This window comes from Opisthocomus hoazin, chromosome 9, assembly GCF_030867145.1.
Source record: "Opisthocomus hoazin isolate bOpiHoa1 chromosome 9, bOpiHoa1.hap1, whole genome shotgun sequence".
Classification (NCBI taxonomy): domain Eukaryota; kingdom Metazoa; phylum Chordata; class Aves; order Opisthocomiformes; family Opisthocomidae; genus Opisthocomus; species Opisthocomus hoazin.
Genome location: NC_134422.1, coordinates 32,150,151 through 32,176,420, shown reverse-complemented (window position 1 = coordinate 32,176,420; position 26,270 = coordinate 32,150,151). Strand labels below are relative to the sequence as shown.

Sequence of the window (26,270 nt, the reverse complement as noted above, 5' to 3'; positions counted from 1 at the left end):
CACTAATCACTAATGCTCAGAGCTGGCCTTGCCAAGTCCCAGAGGATTCTGAAATGTTTTCTGAATCCAAGCTCAAGATACCAAAAAAACCCAACATCATTGCATATTTCAGACTAGGTCAGCTGAAATGTTTCAAGTGGTTTACTTGCTTTTCCTTCAGAAATTTGAGCTATTCGAAACTGAATTACTTTTTTCGACCATTTTCAAGATGTTTAAAAAGGCATTTTAAAATCAGAAAAAGGGGTAGGAATTTCTCAGGAACAGGACGTTTATTGAAACTGATGCTTTCCCGAGAACATTTTTAATTTTATTAATTGGTATTTTCTGATTTTAAAAAAGTGTTTGATTAGAAAGACTATTTAGCTCAACTTCCTAACTTAAACATCAATTCCAAATCTACATCTGGGAAACAAGTCCTTCATTACTATTCCCAAAGATAAGACAGGAAAAACTGACCTGCTTTTATTGGGGAGAAGAATTTGCAATGAGGACTCTCTTCTATAATGTATATATTCCAAACACTTGTTTATTTGAAAATTATGTAGTTCCTGTGAGAGCAAATGCTTTGTATTTAATAGCTTATGCTATAAGTTATATAAGGTAAACTCAGCAGACTACATGTTATTAAGAAATAGGGATCCAGATGGCTAGCTGAGGTCAAGCTGAGGCCAGCATACCCATAAAGAATGAACACTTGTGCATCCTTATTAAAGTTCAGGGATTTAGTAGAAACAGTAAGGTTTTCCTTTTATAGCACTAATTTCAGACAATGTTGTTTACTTTAATAAAATGCCCTACATCTTTCACAAAGTTTAAAACAACTAGAAATTGCCAGAAGTGGGAGACCATCACCAAGAACTGCTGCAACTTTTTTTCACTTAATTAAAATTAATGCTAACTAGACTACTTTTGTTAGAAGCCAGAAGCTGTGTCGAGGTTTCTGCATTTTGGGAAAACTTCCTGTGGATCAAGGGTCTAGAAATCCTATAGAAATTGGTACTCTCTCTTCTTTTACAGCCCTCTGCTAAGATGAGCTTGTGACAGTGACCGCCTCCAGCTGCAGCAGATTTGTCATCATTTACTGCTTCACAAAGCTCAGATGGTCGATACTGGGTGCTAAAGCTTGTGCTTCCCAGCCACTGCGGGTAACACAGAGGAATTGCCAGATGAAGTAATCATCGCTGCTTCTTATTGCTCACCACCTCGCCACTAACCGAACATGGGACTTGGCTTTTAACAGCAGGAATCTGCAAATCCAAAGGCAACTTTTTGCAAGGTATGGAGGTTTTGAGCATCAGCTGAGATCAGGTTAATGTGAAATGCATCGGTTCCAGCAATAAATTTGAGATGGGCTGGTGAGCACTGATCTGTTGAGGCTCCACTGCTTCTAGGGTAAAACCCTGCACCTCACCACAGGCTTCACCCACAGCCACCCCAGGGTAGGCAGCAGTCTCTGCCAGGTGGATCCACCAAGACCTGCCCCAGCTCCTGTTTCAGATCCACATTGCCCAACAGTGAACTAATTAACAGCTGATAACATTGTGACATGAGACTAGTGCAAGATGAAGCAGTGACACAGAAACCAGAGGAAGTTCAAATGGTGCCAGTGCTCTCTCAGATCCCCATGGTGTACCCCCTTCCCTCCTCTGCAAATCCTGGTGCCGGTGACCGGACAAAACAAGGCAAACTCACCATGAACACCAATAGCCAGAATTGCAGGAGGCATAGACTATACTACCAGCCAACATGTTCACAGTTCCTCCTCACAATTTTCTGTTGCTCTTTCTCTGATAATTCCCTTTATTTATGAGCAGTTAAAAAGTGTGTTCCATTATTATACTTTAATTGGCTTATGATTAAGCAAGCAGGCCAAGCTAAGGAGATGAAAAACCATGGTACAACACAGTAGAAAGCATTAGAGGCCTTATTTCCTCCCTCAAAAAGAACTGTATGGTGCATCTGAAAACACTTAGCAAGCAGCAAGCCAACAAGAAAAGCCAGGCTAATACAGATTTCTACCCTCTTGAAACTAAACCCCTGTAAAGAAAATTACTGTTCTCTCTCAGCACCACATGCTTCTGATGGTATCAAAATGCATTAAAATAACAATGCTTTCTCCTAAGCTGACCAATCTCAGGAAACGATTTACAGGCTGAAAGCTGTACTTCACTTGCTGGAGACTACATAAGTACCAGGCTGCCATGCTTCCACCAACAAAAGACAACACTGATTGCAATACTTTTATGAAGACAGAACAAGTCAAAAATAGCATTTTGACCTTAAGATTATGAACTTTATGGGCCATAGAAAAGCCATTAAAACCAACTGTTGTTGGAACAATTTTGAAAACAAGTGTTTTATTACTTAGTTTACCCAGCGAACTTGCCTCTTTTTTAGAGCTATCGTGTCAAACTTGGGGAACTTTTAAAACAGAAGCTCATTACTCAGAAGTGCATAATAGCTTCCTTAAAACACTATGTCATGTTACATAAATACCTTAATAAAGATTAAAGAATGTGACTGAAAACCAAAGGTTACTGACCCATTTGACCACAAGGGCTGCAGCCTTCTGTAACAGAGGATTTCAGGTACTTCAGCACAATTTAGATCTCATACCAAATCAGTCACACACAGTATGGAAAGTCCTAAAGGAAACTCAGTTATATGGAGACTAGCACTTCTGCCCACGTGGCAGGTACTTTACATTCCTGATCCACTTTCAATTCATACATTTGAAAATGGATTCACAGATCTGGAGACAACATTACAGAGCAATAGAAAGCACGTTTTCTGTTTAAAAACACTCATGTATAGCAAACAAAAACTCAGTAAGTAGAATCTCAGTCTCTACACCAATACGTTTGCTAACAAAATTTTTACTTTCTATTTTTAGCATATTACTAATTAAAAAAATCACTCTATAGCTCATAAACTACTCCCATAAATGCAAAGATACTAGATCTCCTTAAAAGAAGAGGATGAACCCTACCGTTTCGGGATATAACATGAAGGCACAAGTAAAGGCCTTACTTTCACCTCTAGAATCATGTTCTGCCCACTCCATCACATGCAAGAGGACATGGCAACACTTGCAGTGCTCCGTCCAAAGTTTAGGGATTGCTCCTAGTCAAGCGTCTCTCAGGCAATGAGCTCTGCTGCATGTTCCCAGAGGCAGATCTTTCTGTACACATGGAAGGTACCACCAGATTTCAGTAACATTATTAGCCAGACACCTCTCAGTGCTGCCAGATATTATAGCCACAGGTTCCCTTGGTAGCACAGAGCCATGCACTGATGGAGAGCAGCTGGTGGAGTCAGTTTGTACAACCCTGTGCATCCTGAACTCAGGATGAGCCCTGTCTCACTTCTGGAGTCAGTCCTGCACTGCAGCTTATGGAGCTCCCACAGGGAGGAACTAAACCAGCTCAAGGTTTTCTAGCTGTCTTGTTGCAGATCAGGGCATATTGCACCTGAACTCTGAGAAAAAGAAGATTTTTCTTTCAACGACAGGACTCAGAAGACTTACATTTTTCAGCAGACTGCCACTGAATTCAGTATCCCATGGTTCCCTCAGCTCCAACCATCTGAGCAAGTGCCAACAACCTTGTAGTATCTGATCCTAGTTATTTCTAGTTTTACCTATGTGCTAAATATAGCCTTAACACATGCAGGCTTTGGCTGAGAGTGGGGCCCGTCACAGTAGACACGGCCCACACTGAGACAAGGCATTGGTCCTTGAAAGTTTATAGCCCAATATAGACAAACAGAACATAGTGATAACTGTAAATGTAACAAATGTAACATGTAGGGAATGTTATCACTTCAGGTGGTCAGAAACAAGTCTTGGTACTTTGTGAATAATTCGGACGGTTGCAAGACAAGGGACTCCTGAATAATCCCTTTAGGCGCCTGGGCCTTGGGAGAACAAGTATGCAAACTACAGAGGTAAGGAGGCTGCAGGATAATCTGAAGACCCCTGCCGAGAGACGCCAAACAAACATGTGTGATGGACATTACCATATATTAATGAATTCTCGGAAAAGCCATTACTATGATAAACATTTCTTGGAAATGTAATGAATATGTATGTTAACATAGCATAAATACCTAGTAACTGTGTCTCTTCGGTGCACACGTTTGGAGGAGAGATCCCCCGTGTGCCCGGCGCCGCAATAAAGAATACCTGCTTAATAGTCTGCCGACTATTGAGTCTTCAATTATGGCTTTTCACGGCATCATTTCTGGCACCCCAGGCGGGACCCGCTCTGCTCGGCTGCAGGACCCGCTGAGAACAGGACTCCCTAGGGTACCCCCGGGATTTCCCGGAGGGACTCCTCGCCTCACTCGGATCACTGCGGGAGCAGACAAGGACCATCTAAACGAGTAAAGGTATTCTTTTTTTTTACTTTCTTTCTCTGTTTTGGAATGTGAGACCGGTCGTTTGGAGAGTTCTCGTAAGTCGTAGGAGACGTCCTACGCTGAGCGCTGTACACCAGGCTACTAGTGCCTGAGGGTGTACGTTTTGGTACGTTGGTGCAGGCACGGGTTAAGCTTTGCACTTCTGTAATAACGTGCTTTTGGTAATTGTGCGTTGGTACAAGCATGGGTTAAGCTTTGTACTTCTGTAATAACGTACTTTTGGGTATTGGTGCATTGGTGCAGGCACGGGTTGTGCTCTGCACTTCTGTAATAACGTGCTTTTGGTAGTTGTGCGTTGGTACAAGCATGGGTTAAGCTTTGTACTTCTGTAATAACGTACATTCGGTATAGTACGCTTAGGAAACCCGCTTAAGTTGTACTTCTGGCGATATGGATTTGTTGGTATTGAACTCGGATATCGGATATCTCAGATACTGGCTTGTTAACATACCCATCAGGCATCGTAAAACCAAAAAAACAAACCAAAAAAAGAACCTTGCACGGTGAACCTCTTTTCTCCTGACCAGAATATTAATTGTGACATTTTTGGAACGTGGTCAGAGCGGGACAGAAGGGGACGACAGATTAAAATTGTTAAGATAAAGACTAACAGAGGTACAGAATCAACAAAGTAAAATGGGGGACAGCAAAGCAGTGGTATTTTAAATAAAAGCCCCTTAGGATGTATTCTAGCACATTGGAAAGCTTGTGTGACTGTGTATGAAGCCTCTGTGTGAAAGACAAATAAGTCAAAAAAAAAAAAAAAAGAAAAAAAGAAAAAAAAAGAAAAAAAAAAAAGAGAAAAAAAATGGTGAAGGAAAAAAAAAGAAAAAACCACCATGTATGTTTGGTACGTTCTGCTAATTTCTGGTTTTTGACTTGGGACTGTTGTATTTGAACTCTGAGTCTTCGGGGCCGTGGTTTATGATTTCTTAAGTATCAGTGCAGGGTCTTCCCGTGGGGGGGATTTTGAGAGTCTCTCCCAGGATCTAGACGGCAACATTGGGAAAAGTAGGGGGAGACACCTCACTCAACAACATCTTAATAATGTATGGGGTTTGGTTTGCTTAAAGAAAATCGGCATGATTTAGGAATTGAGTTGGGAATTTGGGGATTGGTTTTAAAATACAAGTTGGTATATATTGTGGGGTTACAAGTTCTCTAGTTATTTGGCATTGATCGATCATTTAGGGACTCTGGTTTTGGGGTATGTATTAAATATACTGTATATATAGTTTTGAAAGAGCTCTATGTATATAAACATGTTAACTGAAGTGGTTTGCCTGTATATATTGTTGTACTTAGGTGATACAGTTTGTAAACAGAAGGATTTTAAAAGATCGCTTCTAGGTTGTGTGTGTGTGTGTATGTGTTGTGTTAACCGATTGGCGGAGAAGTTGAGAAGTTATTTTATTGTAACATGAGCTTCAGAGGGAGGTGATGCCCTCACAAACAATTAATTGAATTATGATATGTTGTTAGAATTGATGCGGTTTTGTGGACAGTTAAAAAGTATTGGAGATGAAAAGTTTCACGCGGTATTGAAAAGAAAAAAAAAAAAAAATCCAAAGGAAAACCCCTCCGGATTTTACAGAGGCTTGTGTAAAGTGATTAGAACAGAAAGGTATCAAGTTACAAGCTGCTTTGCTAGCTGCTGCTCTAAATGAAGAAAAACAAAAAAAAGCAGCAAAGTTCTTAGAAGTTAAGCAACAGAAAAACGAAATGAAAAAGAGGGGAAACAAGGTAACTTTTTACAGTATGGACTACTAGTGGAGTGTGAATCAGAATACAATACTCCTGTGTTACCAGTAAAAAAAAAACAAAAACAGGTGGAACTTATTGGGTAGTACAGGATTTAAGAGAACTGAATAAGATTGTTAGGGGCATACACCCTGTGGCAGCAAGTATGGTTTACGGTATTGGATTTAAATGATGCATTCTTCTGTCTGCCTTTAGCCAAAAAGAGTCTGAATTTATTTGCATTTGAGTGGGAAAATCCTACCACGGGTAGAAAAACCCAGCTTGCCTGGACAGTGTTACCCCAAGGTTTTAAGAATAGCCCAACGATCTTTGGAAATCAACTAGCATGAGAACCTGAAGCATGGAACCCGCCCTCCAGAGATGGAACCCTTTTACAGTATGTAGATGACATTAATAGCAACTGAAACAAAACCTGACTGTATACAGTAGACTTATCAGTTTGTTAAAGTTTTTGAGATTAAATGGGTATCAAGTCTCTCAACAGAAAACTCAGATGGTGCAGCAGCGGGTAACCTACCTTGAATGCAAGCTGTCTGGACAAAGAGAACTAGGAACAGAACAGAATGAAGCCATCTGCAGGACTCCCCTCCGTCAGACGGTGAAAGAGCTCAGGACCTTTCTGAGACTGACAGGTTGGTGCTGGTTATGAATTTATAATTACGGAATAATAGTGAGACACTTATGTGAACTTTTGAAAAACAACCCCACCCGATTGATCTGGTCCAAAGAAGCTCAAAACGCATTTCAGACACTTAAGCAAGACCTAATGAAGGCCCCGGCTCTGGGCCTGCCTGATGTTACTAAATGCTTCTGGCTGTTTTCTTATGAGAGACAAGGCATAGCTCGGGATTCTAGCTCAACAGCTGGGACCCTGAAAAAGAGCTGTGGCCTATTTTGCTAAACAGCTGGATGGGGGAAGCAAAGGATGGCCAGGATGTCTACGAGCTGTGGCGGCAGTGGTCTTGAAGCCTGAAAATTCACCTTGGACCAAAAGATCACAGTACCGATCTCACACAGAATATCAGCTGTACTGCAACAAAAAGGGAACTACTGGCTTTCCCCATCCCAATTTCCACGATACCAGGGACTAATACTATGAACCCAGCTTCTTTTCTCAGCGGATCAATCTCTGAACCATCGGTACATGATTGCTTAGAAACCATAGAGACTGTGTACTCCAGCAGACCAGATCTGAAAGAGGAACCCCTGGAAGATGCACAGGACTCCTGGTTCACGGATGGAAGCAGCATTGTCGGACAAGGTATTCGAAAGGCCAGGTATGCGGTGACAACAGCAGCCGAAGTAGTTTGTTCTCAATCACTACCTGCTAGAACATCAGCTCAAAAGGCTGAAACTATTGCCCTAACTAGGGCTCTGGAGTTAACAAAAGGAAAAAGATAAATATATGGACAGATTCCAAATATGCCTTTGGAGTTGTCCACGCTCATGGGACAATTTGGAAGGAGCGAGGACTACTAACTGCGCAAGGGAAGCAGATTAAATATGCTGATGAAATCCTTCGACTATTAGAAGCCATTCAGCTACCAACAAAAGTTGCCATCATGCACTGCCGAGGACACCTGAAGGGTAACACTGACCAGGAAAGAGGTAACAGGTTGGCTGACTCTGAAGCTAAACAGGCAGCAGAGAGAATGTAAGAGATTTTAGCCTTAATTCCAGATTATAGAAATAGAAAACTGAGTGACCAAGAAAATGTTGAGTATTCCAAAGCTGATGAAGAATTAATAGAGGGATTAGGGGGCCAAGTTCCATCCCAGGGTGGGCCTACTTAAGTGATGGCAGAATTATAATCCCTGCTAAACAGATATGGGGGGTGGTTAAAGAAGAACACAATAGGACACACTGGGGAGTGGACTCCCTGTACAAATTTTTAAATCAGAAATTAATAGGGAAAAATTTGTATACTACAGTCCGACAAGTAACCCAACAGTGTGAAACATGTTTAAAAATAACCCCAATACAGGTAACCGGGTACAATTAGGAGGTATTGGGAAGGGAAGTATACCGGGACAACATTGGCAAATTGATTTCTCTGAACTTCCAAGAAAAGGAGGGTACAAGTACTTATTAGTACTTACGGATACCTTTTCAGGTTGGCCAGAAGCATTCCCTTGTAGAACAAATAAAGCAAGGGAAGTAACTAAGGTATTATTAAATGAAATAATACCTCGATTTGGGGTACCGACAATTATCTCCTCAGATAGGGGGACGCATTTTTGTGCAGAAGTAGTGCAACAGGTCAGCAAACTGTTAGGAATCAATTGGCAGTTACATACGCCCTACAGACCACAAGCCAGTGGGCAAGTAGAAAAGATGCAAAAATATGCCAAAAAGCAAATCTATATTGGTACCAAGCATTGCCTATTGCACTACTTCGGATACGTGTAAAACCTAGGGCCAAAGAAAATTTGAGCCCTTTTGAGATACTATATGGGAGACCATATCAGGCTAAATATCAGGGGGAAGATTTGAACCAGTTGGGAAATCAGTATCTACAGAATTATGTTATATCCTTAGGAAAACAATTAGAAAGGATTAGTAAAAATGTTTTGGGTACCAGGGCTAAAGGGGTAGATCACTCGATCCATCCATTTAGCCCTGGAGATTGGGTTTATGTTAAGAATTTTTCAGGTGATCCACTGAGAGAGAAGTGGAATGGACCTTACCAGGTATTGCTGACTACCTTCACTGCAATCAAGATTAAAGAACAACCGGCCTGGATCCATTATTCCCGAGTGAAGAAGGCTCCTAAACCAGGATGGATGGTCGAAAAGGCTGGCGGTTTGAAACTATGATTGCGGCGGTAACTTTGTTAAACCTAGGCTTTTTAGGATACTGCGATCATGACAACTCGAACTACATGACTGGACCAAGATGTGACCTACAGATATTAGATAACAACTCCCAGATATTGGTCAGCAATAATAGCTGCCTATGGAAAGCAAGATCCAACACTTGTTTGTGCTGACCCCCTTCCATACACACAAAAATTGTACTTGCAGAGATGGGTGGAATGATTATTTGATCAACAAAACTACAGTAGAAGTAGGAACTTGGGATTTGAAAGGGACATGCGCGATACATACAGATTTTTGTAACAGAACCCAATTAGAAACCTATAGCCCCTCGAACTGGGATTATTTCAGGAATGTACCAATTGGCTGGGTAAACCGCGGAGCATTTTGCAGAGCTAATCTCACAGCCACTGACGGGGCCCTGTAAATTACACAACACGTATTGGTGGCTATGTGGTGATGGCATTAGCAGAAAGCGACTCCCTGCGGGTTGGAAGGGAATGTGTACCATAGGTCATCTAGTCAGCCAGGACCGAATATATAATCAGTCCCAAATACCTAAAGGCATATTAAGAACATCATGGAGAAAAGCCAAACGGGAAGACAACCCACTTGTAAGTAGGGGAACAAAATTTAACCTCTTGGCTCCCCAATTTAGAGTGACTGAAACAATTGTTCATGGGAATGATCACACTGGTGGTTTTGGGAATACTTGTTTGCATGTCTCTCAAATGTTTCCTTTGGTGTTGTCAGGGCTCAGTTGAGACATACAGTGACTGGAAAAGGAACAAGATTAGGCACCAAGTAGAAACTGGAAAATACTTTTCCCAGAGCCTTGGCATGAAAGACTAAAGGAATTTGAAAATAATACCTACAAAAAAGAATAGTGAGGATTCATAGCTTTCTAGCTACAAATCCTCAAAAGAAAAGGAGGGATTGATAACTGTAAATGTAACAAATGTAACATGTAGGGAATGTTATCACTTCAGGTGGTCAGAAACAAGTCTTGGTACTTTGTGAATAATTCGGACGGTTGCAAGACAAGGGACTCCTGAATAATCCCTTTAGGCGCCTGGGCCTTGGGAGAACAGGTATGCAAACTACAGAGGTAAGGAGGCTGCAGGATAATCTAAGACCCCTGCCGAGAGACGCCAAACAAACATGTGTGATGGACATTACCATATATTAATGAATTCTCGGAAAAGCCATTACTATGATAAACATTTCTTGGAAATGTAATGAATATGTATGTTAACATAGCATAAATACCTAGTAACTGTGTCTCTTCGGTGCACACGTTTGGAGGAGAGATCCCCCATGTGCCCGGCGCCGCAATAAAGAATACCTGCTTAATAGTCTGCCAACTATTGAGTCTTCAATTCCGGCTTTTCACAGCATCAATAGAAAAGGAAATCCCAGCTATTACCATCTCCCTGTATTATGATCCAGAGGCTCTCTGTAATAAACGAACAACATGTAATTCAGCATCAATGCAGACTATGTTCATATGTAAATTATACAGCAGGAAAGTTACCTGCCTTTGGTCTTCCATAACCTGTCTCCTATTCCCCAGCTGTTGCATTTTCGCCTGCTCCCTGCCTCTGATTTTTGATTATCTGTGGATTCATTTTCAAGGAAAACAGTTCTAAGAACTGTATTTGCCTTTTTTTTTTTTTGTTAAGATTATGAATTGAGGCCAAGGAAGAAAAAACGCCTTGCCCGAAAACATGCACGGGCTCTATAGCACATCAGGGAAGTGCACGCAAGATTTTCTGAGTTTCAGTCTAAGCTCTAACAACAGAAGCACCGTTCCTGCTTAGCAAAGGGCTGCAGTCTCTGTATGCAGTAAACAGATCACATGGGCCATAGGTCTGAAGTTTATCTTAAGCTCCTTTAAAAGCAACACTTATAATTCAAAGGAAAATGTGTGACCTTATGTGAAATTTCTCTGGAAGAAAGTTTCATGTCTGTTTCTCCAAGCTGATTAGAAGACATGGTATTTTGAATGCAAACTCAGAAATCCGAGTGCTCTACTGATTCTTATTCTCAGGCATTAAGAAACAGATTTCTCTGGGTTTTGTAGGAATTGGGGAAATACATGAAAACAGGAAATGAGCAATGGAGTAGCAGAGAGCTTTGCTCTGCCCCTCCTTCCTCTTGTCGGTGGAGGCCTCGCTCTTCTCCTTTCAGGTGCTGAAGGGCACCCTCCAGCTGCATATTGATCAGAAAAAGTTGCCTGGAAACTGGAGGAAGCAACTGCCAAACTGGAGATGAGGAAGGAATGAAAACCTTGTTCAGTTAGCTATCAGAAATGGACAGCCAGTCCTTATTCCAACCTTTCCTTCTGGTCATGGACTAGAACATTTTGCTGAACACCAGCTTCTCCACCAAAAAGCAGTCTACCTCCTCATCAGACTGGCCACGATGCAGTATGTTTTCTCGCTCCTGCTGAATGAGGACCCAACTGGATAAGGAAGGAGAATATCAAGTAACAGATAACCAACACACATGCTCCCTCCTTTGGGGAGATGGTTGTCCTCAGTTTTAAGTGCGCTTTGGGGATGATGCCATAAGACTATGGGAACAAAACTGGGTTGAACCTGTCAAAGAAAGGATGATGCCCTATCTGGTAATGGTATCACCAGATAGCAGTAGAATACAACTAACTGTACCTTATTAATACAATTGCACCTAACTTAACCACACTTGCACTTCCCTACGCCTATCTGGCCAGAACTGTATCTCTGTCTGAAGAGGTATATTGTCACCCGACCTGACTCAAAGTAGCCACAGCGACCTAAATGGCACGATCCTAGATTGTATCAGCTGAGGGTATGGCCTCAAAGCAGAAGCTAGTTCAGGCAGACCTCAAAGTTTGATCACCAGTACAATACCTGGTCATGGCAGCAGAACTGTTAGTACTCCTGGAAACTACGGGGCATCTGAACTGAGCCCGCTTGAGACAGTATCAGCCTTTATCAGGCTGTGCCACATCCCAGCTTAAGGATGAGGATAGTGGGAGAAAGAAATTAGGGCTGAGGTAGGGAAGTTCAAAGGCTTTCTACCAAAAACTGCTAAGTCTAGCCTGACTTAAAAAGGCAGAACTACACCACTGTGCTCTTTGCTCTGGAAAAACAAAGGCATAGAGACAGGAGAAGCTGCAACCAAAATAACACTACCAAAAATTTGTGTCTGAATTCTGTAGACACATACAGCATCCCAGTAACAGGCTCCAGCAGAAGTAAATACGGATATAACTCATCCTGAACATGTGTGACAGTAGGGCCATAAAGTCTGGGAAACAGAAGACAGACTGAATCTCCTGTAACCCAGTACACATGCTTGGTGTCACAAGACAAATAATCAATTTGCCTTAATTACCCTACATCCTCCTGCTGTCACGCAACCTCTACTTGGCAACTTCACAGCTAGGTGAAACCAACCTCTTACATATCAGTCATCACTGGATAAAAGTTTAGTTTTCCTATATTCTAGTATCTCAGCGGCTCACTGCAGTTAGCCATGGTATTTTTAATTCAGATAGATATAAGAGATGGCATACCTCAGTCATAGCTTCACAGGTAGCAGTTTGAACAGGTGAAGAGGATTTAACCAACCAGCACAAACTCCAAGGAAAGTGAAACAAAGAAATGCTGAAATAAATACTGAGCACACACTTGGTACGAAAGTAAACTGCTTAAAGGAAGACAATACTACTACAAACTGTATTTATGCATGCACTTGCAATAAATTTGCTTCAGCTATCTTCAGCAGTTCATTAATAATCAATGAAGAAACAGTCTCACTGACACTACTCCATGTGGCTGTTTTAAAGCTGAGAGATTAATGCGTGCTTACATGCCTCAAGAGGCTGGAAGAGGGGACTTACTCATTTGGATAAACTACATGTTTTGTATTACTTGTTCCGATCTTATTATTCCTAAGAAAAATAAGGCAACTAGTTAAAAGAAACAAACACCACCCTAATCTTGCCACCTACAGAAAAAAATCTTGCAAAACATATTTTATCATCTTAACTAATAACTGAACTACACTGCACATAAGTCAACACCTTGCATGGTGAGGGCTAGTGTGTGTCTTGGCTTCCAGAGACAAACTAAGAGCCACAAGGGCACAAAAGGCTTCTTTCCTATTGCAGCATATGTGCGCACACAAAATGGGAACTGCCTTTGCATTAGGGCAACTATGGCCTCACGGACCCCTCTGAGATTGAGACTTGCCTCCCTACACCTGCGTATCAGAGGATAGCTAAGTCCCAACTCCTCTCCTGCTATCCACAAGTGAAAGCACAGCAGAAAAAAGATGCACCTCTCCATGTATCTCCCAAGCTGCTCATAGCTGTCCCAGCCATTATCACGGGACAGTCCTGATCCTGATGAGCACAATCTGCCATTTACCTTTTTACCCATCCAGCACTGTCACACCAGTTGCAAAGGAAAGAGCTTATTGATTATAACCGAGCCAAAAGGATCCCCTGATAGAAATTGCTTCCACAACATTAATTTTTACTACTGATTACTAATAGATCCAACTGATGGAAAATCATTTCCAAAAGTGAGATAGACAGTTTAACAGGAAACCAGCATCAACTGGCAACAGTTAAAGGACCTCACAAGCGACTGAGAGATATTCCCTGTGGTCTGTCCTACAAATGCCATGAGTTCAAAGCTTGCACCCAACTTCGAGCACTCTCCAACAGCTGAGAAGGTGCCCAAATGGGGTCTAGTCTTTTCTAACATCTTATGAAATCCTGAAAAGCTGACAAGAAAGCTAAAAGCCATCTCAAAAGTCTGCACCATTTTCACATTGTTAATGAGCCCCATTTTCTATAAAACACACATCCTTGGTGGGTTTATGGAGAACATACGTAGGGACTTCTGCCACTGCAATTTCTGTAGATGGAAAGAGTAAATAACACGCAGCAAGGAACTGCACTGTAGGAAACAGTGCCCTAATTTTGACAGCATATGCTTTAATGTACTGTTTGCAACCAGTCAATAAAACTACACAAATCTGTTTGAATATGGAAATGAAACCATTTCAACATGAGTTTAATTTTTAAGGTTGAGCCCACACAGCCGCATATGTTGTTATTAAACCACTCGGAAGAAATATAATTTATTTTAAATGGCCTTTTTGGTATTTCCCCCACCACCACTCTTACCTTTAAACATTCAGCTAAGTTCATCACAATTACTACCTACATATTCATTAGAATTATGTAGATATGTGAATTAAAATATCTTAATTTGTATAAGCGTAGCATAAACACCTCTACATTCACACCACAACTACACCTTAACCAGCAACGTATGGGATGTCATTACACCAATTTACTCTAATAAAGATGACAAACCAAGAAACAGGCACCAACAGCAAAATGCAGATGTTTAGAGCTTTTCAGATGTAAGAGTTGTATTACAAGTGTATTCATAGCAGTGACAAGAATTTTAGGGGAAATGGCAACTTGGGAACTGCAGCAAGCCAGAGCTCTACCAGCTCAATGTGAGTGAATAACTAGAAGGTGAGTTTGCGTAGTTAATATTAAACAATAAATTGTTCCATCCTGCCAACATCATTAACATCACTTTTCAGCATAATGACAGCCTCTGGCAAAAGACTCTTCGGTGACAATTCCAATTAACTTTCTTCATCTTTATCTCACAGGTCACCTTTTAAAAAATGCATATTTATTCCATCTTCTCTCAGAACAAGACTGACTGCAGCAGAGGTGAAGTGTTCTTCTAAGTCAAGTAGGTCAGGCAGTCTCAGCTCCACTTTGCACAAGTCACTCTGCATGTTGTGTGAGTTGTCATTTGACATGTCTTCCTCCCCAGCTTCCAGGCTGAGCTGCCTTATGCCCTGCAGGCAGGCTGCCTCTTCTTCCCTTAGCAGTGGAAGAAAACCCAAAGATCCATTGTCTTCACCTAGGATCTCAGCAAAAATGCTCCCCCTAGCAATAGCAGCCTTTCTCATGCCAGTATCTAAACTAGCCAAATGCGTTATCTTCACTAATTAAAGCAGCTGCTTAGGGGCCCAATACAAAACCCACTGAAGCTGATAAAAGTCTTTACTTTGGTTTCAATAGGCTTTGAATCAAGTTCTATTGGTAGCATCGTACAACTCCCACAAGATACACAAGGGGAAGAGGCGAAGAATCTGTTTTAATCTAATCCTGTGTTCCTCTGACCTTAAGAAAAGCGTGTTCAAAAGGATCATTCTGTTACATCAGGAGTGCCTAGGACCTAAGGGATATTTCAGAAATCCATCACCAGCTGATTTCACAGCTGTGGTGCATGGTGCAATGACAGCTACCAGTTGAAGAGACCCAGTGGCAATGCGATTGACATATGTCCTCAGAGGAAGTAAATCTGTTTTCCTCTTGGATGCAGTTGTGCACAGAGGCTGTTTTCAGGAGCTCAGTATTTTGCCCCTGTGGAGATCAACTCCAGTCCCTATCCCACTCCCAGGGAAACACTTCTCTCTCCAAAAAGGGAATTTGTACATCAAGGCTGAGACCACACAGACCATCCTATCTGAGTGATATGATACCAAACAAGAGAACTCACATAACATCAAAATCTCTACAGACCTAAGAGACAGATGGACAGAAGAGGGACATGGTCCCAGAATGAAGGAAACTTCAGAGTTTCTCAGGCCATATAACACAGAAAATGCACATTTGTTTAATTATCCCTAGCCCCTTAATGCATGCATGGGTCTAATGGTACAGTTATGGATGTAGACAAGCGTACAAGAACTGACTGCACACAAACACACACACAAACTCATCGCATGCCCATGGTAAGGTTAGATGATTAAAGAGAACAAACAGCAGGAAGGTGAAGCTGCATATCAATGGACTAAATCAGTTGTTAGATCTCAGCTCTTCAAGGGAGTACAGAAAACAGTGGCATGGAGTTCATTGCCTTGAGTTCAGGATCATTTCTCTTTTTCTGGCCTTCAGTATCAACAACTGGGTCTTTATTAGGCCAGGAAACAACTAAACCCAGGTCTTTTGATAGCACTGCCTTGACACGATGAAATAGGATTCACTCTTGAAGTGGCTTTCCTGGTAGCTGCAAGACCCAAGGTTCCCACAGGAGTTTCATATAACAGATGCTGTGCAATACACCTTTGGCCCTAATACCAAGTTTTACATACGGTGACTTTTAGACAGTAAAAATGTTCATTTCTGGTGTTTTAAATATCACAGCAAAAACATTTGTCATTTCTGCTTATACAAGCACTTGCTAGGCTAGCGCCCTCCCATGCTACAGACTGCAGTGTTTTGCTTGCTCCAGAAAACAAAGCACTGTCACTTAGCTCTTTGCACTTATCCCATCAGTAGCACATTCTCACAGCAGCGCCTTCAGCCTGCAAATCCCATGTGAAGGACTTGCAATTCTTTTGCAACATCTAGGTCCAATCTTGGCAAGTGACTGACCTAGTCACTCTGGTTTCAAGCAAATATAGGGTGTGTATGTAAAGGCTTTATATAACTATAAAAATGCATATATTTTAGGTATTTATCTCATAGCCTCCAGATACATGAAGATTTTGGTGTTTTCCATGCATTTTCTGGGTAAGAAAGCCACGTAATGTAGTCAGGTGTGAAGGCAGGAATTCAGTGACTTGTCCCAAGTTACAGGGCAATCAGTGAAAGATCTAGGAGAAAACCGCCTTCCTGCAAGCAATTTTGTGTAACAGCATCTAGAGAACTCTTTATATTAAGCACTGTAGAGTTGCCCCATCACATAAACTACTCAAAGATTGTGCATTGCTCCTCCATCTGTAGCCTCCCCCTCTCCCCATCCCAGAAACTGCAGCTGATATCAGGTAAGCAGGATGAAATCACTGGGGCTTGCAAGGATCACCGATTGCATGACTGGAGCCTAAAAAGACAAAACCAGACCTAAAACCCTAAAGTGAGGAAAATCCTAAAGGCAAGATGACCTGAGCCATAGTTGGCAAACATGCAATTGCTGCTGGGCAAACTCCAAGCACCTGTTTCTGCAGGCACCCAGGAGATAGGCAGCAGGCTCCCATAGCAATATCGCTTCCAATGTGCTGCAAGCCCTGGGAGCACCTGTCTTCCCAACCAGTATATTTTACATATACAGTACAATGTGCTGGAGGGTGGAAAACCAGTAAAGTCTTTTACCTGAAGGTGTTTATTTTCTTTAATCCATTTTTTCACCCTCTAAGGGTAGCAATTGTTCCATTGCTTTGTACATAAAAATCCCAGCCAGTGAAGTGTACTCAGTAACTGAGAATGTATTTTCATACGTGCAACCATGTTGTGTCTCAGTGTCACCACACCAGTTTCTGAACTCTGTTTTATTCTGTGTGCCTAACCATCTACAATTACTCACATCTTCTTTTACAATGGCCTGACTGCTTCGTAGTTGCTCCTTAGTTTTGCTTAAGTGAGACTGCAGCAGTCCCACACAGTCCTTCCTGAACTCCTGTCCTGAACGTGAATGATGCTCAGGGTGGTTAGCACAGGAGGGATGAAGGTTCATTTTCTACAAACTGTTACTCACTACAGCACAACAATACCAAAGCCACACTAGTGGCCAGTCTCAACAGGAATTCAAAACAGAAAGGGATCTTTTTCTTCTCCTCCATCCTCCACCACCTTTCTTTTTGGTTGGTTTGCTTTTTCAAGACACTCCCTCCTGCTTATGTTTTGCAGACAGATGCTGCCCCTCCAGCAGTCACCTCCCTGGCAACGGAACCCTGGCATGCTGTAGCTGTCGCCAGGAGCACCAAAAGGAAATACTTTCATGGTCATATTGTTCAGATTGATGATGTGCTGACTACCACCACCAACACCACAGCCCAGGCACAGCACTCCATAACAACATCTCCTTTGGGATATATTAAGAACGGATTAAGAATGCAATGCTTACTGGAGCACCTCAAACCTTCTGCAGAAGCTCAACAGGTATCTATGGGACACAGACTGGAAACCGGCAAAAAAAGACCAATACATTACAGTAAAGACCTCAAAATTCAATTGTTTATTAATTCACTCATGCACCAATCGCCTCCAAACTTTCACCTGCAGTGAAGGAAGCAAGGTCCTGAGAGTGTTGCCACACTTCACATGTTGGAGGACCCATCCCTCCCCATAAGCCTGTCAGTGCAGAAAGCTGTACAGGATTTTGCTACAGAGTGAGCCAAGACACCGTTCAATCCTTAATTCATGGACGTGGACTGACAAGTGATAGGCTGCGTTAAGCACCTAAGGACAATTCAATAGTCTCTGGTCTCTGCAACACCACAGGGCTACCCTGCAGCTGTCAGGAGCACAACAGTGGGAGGATGCCTCCAACAGCAGCAGGGGACTCTCAAACTAGCACAGGCTTAACCTCTGCCTGAGGATGACAAACACCTTCAGAAATCTTCCAGAATATTTGTGCTTTCTTGCACTTCTTAAAATTCTCATGACTTGGACAGTTTGTCAAAAGAAGAATTTCACTTGGGCATTTCAGTGTTTGTAGCCCTTCAAAAGTTGTTATTGCTGATGTTGAGAACACCTGGGTAGAACAGATCAATAAAACATGAACTGCGGACCAACTCCTATTCTCACCTGTATGCAGTGCTGCAGATCTTCTGCAGCTCCTGCACGTAACTGGCTTTGGACTTGGTCCAGAGATGCAAAGACCTTCAGTCTGCTCGACACTGCCACACAGACAGCAGAACCAGCCACCGGCTTATGAATCAGTACCATCTCCTGACAGCAGGTAAGCAGACTGACTTGGATACAAACTGGCACAACAAACAGCACCTACAATATATTATACATTTGCCATGAAATTCTTATTACTCTTAGCCCACTCCTTCAAACCTCTCAACTCTTGCTAGTAAAATTATTACAGAGTTCCCTGAAGCATCTTCCATGTCCAACACTTGTTCTTCCCCAAACCTTGCATTTATTTCCCTCCTAATATATTAAATAATAAAACTTATTTTGGCTTTGAATGCTTAATGTTCCAGTTATTGCTTATGTGGGTACTGTCTTCTGTTTAAAGCAAAGCGCCCTATTAAAGTGCAGTGATTAATCAGGACGATAAATGCTGCAGTAAGGCCCCTGATATCAATCACATTTCTTGCACAGAAAGGTACTCATGCCAAAAAGGGAGGGAAAGGCTCATTTACCCATATTGTAGTAAGATTATTTTCTGTTAAGAAAAGTGGCAGCTCCTTTATGTAACAATGAATGCAGACTGACCAGCAGTTTAGAGACTAGTAAGATATGGTTAAAGACAATAATAAAACAAAGTTATCCTGTGTGAAAGAGGACAGATGGCAGCCACACAATAGCCATCAAGTCTATTTAAACAGATAAGTACCCTTCCTACGCACACCCCAGCTCCAGACATGTGCCGATTCAAAGACCTGCTCTCATCGCATAGAGCCCTCTAACCTGAAACAGGTGCAGAGGTCACGGTTCTTCCTTCTACGCTTTCATTTACAAATTTGCCCATTCTCTCCACTAAGCACAAAATAAGCAAAGCCCATGGCAGATGCTCCTGCCCAGCAGCAATAAGCTATGCCTCTGTGCCTTGCAAACATGTGTGTCGGACCCTGGGACAAAGCAGCACAGCCCTGAGAAAGGCAGAGGAGCACAACATCGGAAATGCGGCGGCCAGCCTGCCAAGCTCAGCGTTTCATTGGATTTCTGAGCCTCGGCAGAGACAAGCTGCCATGGATGGCAGAGGGCTGTACAAGTGATGCCCGTTTCACTTCAGAGATGCAGGCAGACTTTCTGTACAGACAGAGAGAATCAGTGACAGATAAAGGGAAAAAGGAACAGAGAACTATCAGCATCAGATTGCATGGCCAGAGCAGGCAGGCTGCAGTGAATTTTGAATGATATAGATCCGTGAAAGATTTCATTCCACTAAGCAGCCAAGGGCCTGGGATCTAAGGATAATTTCTGCTATGGGGAATATTTTACCAAAAGGTGCTGATCAGCCTGAGAAACCAGGAGCCAAAGACAAGCAGAAAAGGGGGAGGTGAAACATTGGATCACTGGCAAGACAGACCATCTCAGCAAGTTTCTGTGAGGTCTGATGGGGCCTTGGCCCCCAGACAATGCAAGATTGGGGCTTTTAATATTGCAAGGATTACTCCAGTCCACGGGCTTAACCTTCCTACAGCAAACCCGCACAGAGACAGAGTTCCACTGTCTTTCTGCTGCAAGGTGGTCTATCAGTCACAGCCTGACAAGTCAGCATTTCAGGCATGGCCAGCAGCTACGGCTTCTTGCAGAGGCCGAGAGCCCCTGATTCCCATCTGACTGACATCCTGCACTGCTTAATTTTTATATATGTCCGTCTTCTGGTGATCTCTGCAAGCATCACTGCTGGGAAATGAAAGTGCTCTGGGTTCAGTTCTCATCAACGCTCAGTGCTGTAAATCCTCAAAAGCCTTTTTAAGCTCTGTCATAACATATATCTTTTTTTCCCATGACATAGTTTATTATACAACTATTTTTTTCGCTTGTTTTAAGGGGAAATGCTAATACACATGGAAGCATATTAGCACTGTAACACGAACTGAATCCAAAGGTGATAACATTTTTCGGCAGAATATATATGAACAGTTTGGGCCCCTCACATTTACTGAACTATACAAACAAAACTACATGTGGAAAGGAGATGCTCGCATCTGGGACTACCCTTCACTACAAGCCTAGCCTAAGGCTTTTCAAATCAACAGTAAATTCCACAGATGCTAGATAAGGCCCAGTAAGAGTATTTTTTAAATGATTTTATCAATTTTACTTCAGTAAAAGTATTTCAGAACACCTAAATAACCTTGTTGCCTGACAAGACAGAAACAAATATCTCCCCTTTGAGAGACGCAGAAACCTAAAAAAAAAAAAGTCCCAAACACTGAGTTTTGGTAAACTGAGTGAAATTCTGGGTGAGTGAAAGAAGGTACACTCATTTTTTAACCCCAATATTATGGACTTAAAGTCTACTTTTCTGTATTATATACGGTTATGCACACATATATACACAGGCCATATTAATATTGGTTACAGAAAGAAGTAGATTTGTTCCAGGAATTAGTTTGTCCACAGTACTTTATTCAGACAGACCTCACAAAAATAATTCTAACTCCAGCACTCCTTCACTGGTATTACGAAGAAGAGTTTGTTTTGGTATTTCTCCTGCCCATTTGGATACTGTCGAAAGGCATTTTATGGGTCAAGGCAGTGTTGTTACAAGGGCTCCTCATAATAAAGAGAGCTCTAGAAAATGTAAATGCAAACACTAACAAAGTGTAAGTGAACATGTGGACACAGATGCAATGATTTGACTGTATCCCCCTCCTTACGTTTCACTGCTTTTCTCCATTTTTAATTACACATTCATATTTCAGGGGGAAAATCACAAATATTTTGCAAAGCTGACACCATGGCTGAATACTCATGCTTGCCCTGCTGGGCATAGATTAACCTTTAACAGATGAAGAACAAAAAGTAAGTTTTGGGTTGCACAGCCAAGGAGTATTTTGTAGCACAGATGCAGCAGTATCAAATCACAATCCAAAAGGTAAGTGAGGTGGCTCCAGTGCTCGAGCTGTCTCTGGAACAGAACCACAACCATCTGCCAAGATGCCTATAAAGGATATCAGAATAGCCCTGAGCCTCTATGAGCCCTGTTTTAAACATAAGCAGCAGAAGGTGTAGCGATTTTCCCCCCAGAAATCACCTCACACCAGGGAGAGGAAAAAATAAAAATGAAAGAAAAAAAGAACAAGACAGACAGTCTTGTTGCTACATCTGTCAAACCGGTGTCAGCAGAAGAGTTGCCCAGGCCCACGCCTTCCTCAGGAGCACTGCACAAACTTTAGCAAAAGGTGCAACTCATTTGTGCCTGCACAGGAAGGCTGGTGTCCCAGCCCCGGGGTGACACAGCTGGCAGCAATAATGGCCTTCACATGGGTGAAGAACAACATCACCAGCACGGAGACAGCAGAATCAGAAGGCACCTCTTGGCTCGATGCAGACCCTCCCATCCAAAGACATCTGTGTATACAAAGTACAGCTGTGCAGAGCCACCTGCCTGGATGGGATGGTGACCTGCATCTGGGCTGCCTGGCTGCCAAGCACAAACTCCCAGGAGCACTGGTTGTTACCCTTAATGTACCCATCTGCTGTTCTTCCCTGCCTTCAATACGCTGAATAAAATTAAACACATGTATTTCCTGCAAAAATACATGAATCAGGAATGATAGCAAACAAAAAAAGGCAGGGCCCCACTCTGAGGGTGAAACAGTTACAGGACAAGAACACTGAAAATAACAGGATTCCACCATAATAACAACATGCCTGCTCAAAATCTCTCAAGAATCCTTCCTAGCCAGTGCCACTGTACTCAGGGCCGTTCAGCCACATCACACTACAAGGTCTATGAAGATCAAAATCTCTGACTGCTCTGCTCTTAGAATCATAGGTTGGAAAAGACCTCTTCTTACACCCTCCCTTGGCAAACACAACACTGAGGGCACACAGCAGACTGTGGGGAACCAGTGAGATGTGCAACAGTTCAGAACAACACCTTCTGTCTCCTTTAGTCTGTGAGACAGGCACAGAGAACTTCTCTCTTTTTTTTTTTTTTAATTCAAATATTCTTTAGTGAGTTCTTTCAAGTAGTTATTCTTGGTTTGTATATGGTTTGCGAGCCACATGGATGTGTTACGTGTACCATAGAGCATGGTTTCCATCCCTTCTGTTCTATAATTAATGCCCAAAGTGCTCAACTTTCCTGCTTGTGAGTAATATGCACAATGGTATTTCAAGTTTTTACACATGCTGGCTCATTATACAACTGTAAAACTACTTTTAGTAGTTGCACACATCAGTCTTGAATTTATCTTTTCATAATTATTTCCACAAGTGTTCACTGAAAGACATTTTTACTAATGGATACCAAATAAAACAAACCTAAGAATAGTACATTTATTTAAATACTCCAAGGCATTTTGTGTCTTTTGCAGGAAAGATTGCTGCAGTAAGCAATTCTGACCATGTCTCACGGGTGCCATTATAAATACCGCTGCTCTTACCATTCGTTACGTAACACCACCACTACAAATAATAGCATCAATTCTTATTTTAATGATTATTAATGTGCTTAGTTGTATTACAGCAGTACTTCATGGCAACTTTCCAAGGAAGAGGATTCAGTTCTCCTAGACACTGCACATCCATCCAAGGAGAAACCCAGCACCTGCTCGGGGGGACCTCAGCAGCAGCTCTAAGTTCAGTGAGCCCACAGCACCAGGTGCTGAGAGCACAAACCTCTGCACATTCCAGAGGCTTTTGAAAAGAGATAGAGACCCCTTTCGTATATGTACAGGACTATGGGTTGAGGAGGAGATCACAGAGTTTTATATCTCAGATTTCTATCCTCCTTGAGGGCATTCAGCACGTTACTGAGCATCCCAATTTGTTGCTTTAACTTCTATCTTATCGTGACTATGAAAAAAAATACTATCAGTGCAACCTTGACTCATTCTTAGGCATCTAATGTTCCTTTAGTTTTATCATCATGTTGCTAAACCCAAGAAAAGATTACTCAGCTGTTGTCTTGTCCTTTAGAGATTCAGAGCATACAGTGTAGGAGGTGCATGTTGGCTCTTGCAGAGCACGTGTTCTGACCAAAGACCTCACTGCACAGCACATTCAGCTGCAGTTTGTTTCACTTAAAGCATGAGTGTTTCAGATTTCCTATAAATTTCAGAAGGTGACAAGATCAACTGTTAGACCACACTCGACTTTGCGGAGGAAGTCACCGGAGCAATATGTAATCAGGGCAGGGGATCTGTCCTCACTGGTCAGCTGATCCTGACAGCAGATGAGCACCTCCGTGGCCAGCCAGGATCGCACCCTTCTGTAGCACCAGGGTGAGCCCTGACAACATAAACTTGCCAGCGTACACTTAAACTGCAGCAGTAACTAAGGCTTGATTTGACATCAAGCTATCAATACAAGTATCAGTCATCTTGAATTGTTATAAACTTGGTTTACACTGCATTAAGTCAATACGAAGGACCCTAACACCAATCCATCAGCCAGGCCACCACAATCACATTAAGCAGTGCTGAAGAGGGTTTTGGATTGATGCAAGTAAATCCACCCTCAAACAGATTTCAGTTAAACTGCTGTGACTACAGAAATCCTAAAGCAGATAGTTCTGTTCTAAATTACTAATTGTTACTTGGTTTGTCCCCTCTCTGACCCCAGTCAGAGACCACTTCAGGTAGCCTGTGGTGCAGACTGGATTTTTATGCCTCTACTTTCAGAGAGAAACAAAAGCAATCTGGAACTATCAATGAGATTACTCGCCCGCATGCTTGGAATTGGATATGAGGGAAGAAAGGTGCAGCAGTGCTGATTCCTAGACAGGGCAGCCTGGTGTCCAAGGCTGAAGTGTCCAAAGGCAGAACCTCATCAATCTCCAGATCCTTACAGCCCTGCGTTTTCCACTCCCGCTTCCCTTTCTCCACGATATCTCAGTCTCAAATATTTAAAAAGATAGCAGGGGAATTTGGAAAATCCACACTGGCAAGAGAGGCTTCTAACCCTGTGAAACTCCACATCAACTCTACTGACATCTTGGAAATTACCAGCACAGAAATGCAAGTAAAACCTTACAGCTCTTCCTGATGCTCACAGAGGATGTAAAATACAGTTGTAAGAGAGCAGCAGTCGCTAGCCTGTGCGTTGCTCCCAGAAGTACATGTGGGGCCTGACAGCATCCTGACCAACACTACTGCCTGGCAGCCTAAAGATACACCGAGCAGGGGAACAGCACTCCTTGCTACAGAGCAGAACGAGGTGTTTTCCGCAGTGCAAAATGAGACGCCCACTTAGCTCAATTTCCTCTCTGCTGTACTACCTATGCAGTGGACCATGCTGCCCCGTACATGAAGTTAGCAGGGATTTGTTGAGGAATTTTTCACAGATGTGATTTTGATTGTGGATTTGTTTCCACATCTGTAACTCAAATGCCTGAAATGGGGAAGGGGAGGATATGCCACGCATAAGTCCCCACAGCTTTCACATGTACCTTTCTCTCCCCAGCCAAATTCAGAGCTATGGATTCTACCGCAAGATGAAATTTTTCAGTATTACATGCTATGATGCTGAGCAGCACAGAGCTCAGGTCCCTCTGGGCATGTGGATGGAAGTGACTTAGGAACAACAGAGACACAGGCAACAGGACAATATGGGAAGTTTTACACTGACATTTAAATACATAGCTCTAATCTCTCCCCCACTGCTCCCCATTTCTGCCTCTAGCAGTCGTGAACCTCTTCCCTCTGATGATGAAAAGGCTAAAGAAAGGCACTTTCTTAAATGTGACTAATTTTCTTTCAGCCAATTACGGCACACATGTGCTTTTTTAAGAGCAAATATACACACAAAGTAAGAAAACGGAAAGATGAACCCAATTTACTAACCACATATACTGAAAAATCACCTTATTGTAAGAACCAGGATGACTCAGAAAACAAATGTAAATACATTCTGTGATGTAGCACCGACTGACACCCAATGTATTAAAATAAATTGCCCATGACTTCTTGCAATCTCCATGCTAATGCACTGCGTAAAAAGTCAGTGAAAATGCAGCCATGCATAACTATCTAAAGGCTTCACTTGGTGCCAAATAATACAACGAATTGTCCCCTGACCAGGACAGGGAAAGAAACTTAATCTGCATCTCCAGCCTTTCAGGGAATGTTCCAGGTTTGTAAAGCATGAGTCAGCAGCATTGCTGCTATAGAGGTTTTTTTTCCTAGCATGCTACTGGCAATAGAGTCTCTTCTGGCTTTCCCAGCTTTGGTATGCCAGCTTAAGTGTTCATCAGGAAATGGCCACCTTTTGTATAAAATAAGACAGGCGAATTGATTGCCATTTATTCATTATCTTGTTAAAAGCCATCACAGACCTGTATGATTACAATGCAATTCTATACAGCAAAGAGCTCCACAGGAAGAAAGAATTGATGGCTGAAGGTAGAAGAAATCCAGTATTTCACTAAATGTATTCTAACGTTTTTCTTTGAACTGCTGCTGCAGACTTACCACAACCACCTTTGTTACTGCAGCCAAGACAAAAGCCACCATACTAAGTCTCATAATCAAATCTTGCACATATGCAGCTTCCTCTAAGGATCTCAATCATTTTGCGAAGCTGATGAATACCCCTACTGAGGAATG

The 26,270-nt window shown here is 42.3% G+C and overlaps 1 protein-coding gene across 23 annotated transcripts in view; it reads right to left on the bottom strand.

Annotated features, from left to right (window-relative positions):
- MAP2 (microtubule associated protein 2) overlaps window positions 1–26,270 on the bottom strand; it is a 259,226-nt gene that overhangs the window by 117,094 nt on the left and 115,862 nt on the right. For 2 of the 23 annotated variants that reach the window (XM_075430396.1, XM_075430402.1), the window contains one exon: window positions 10,342–10,452. The exons of the other annotated variants lie outside the window; for them this stretch is intronic. The gene's annotated coding sequence lies outside the window, so the exon portion shown is untranslated. The remainder of the gene's footprint in view (window positions 1–10,341; window positions 10,453–26,270) is intronic. 23 annotated transcript variants of the gene reach the window in all.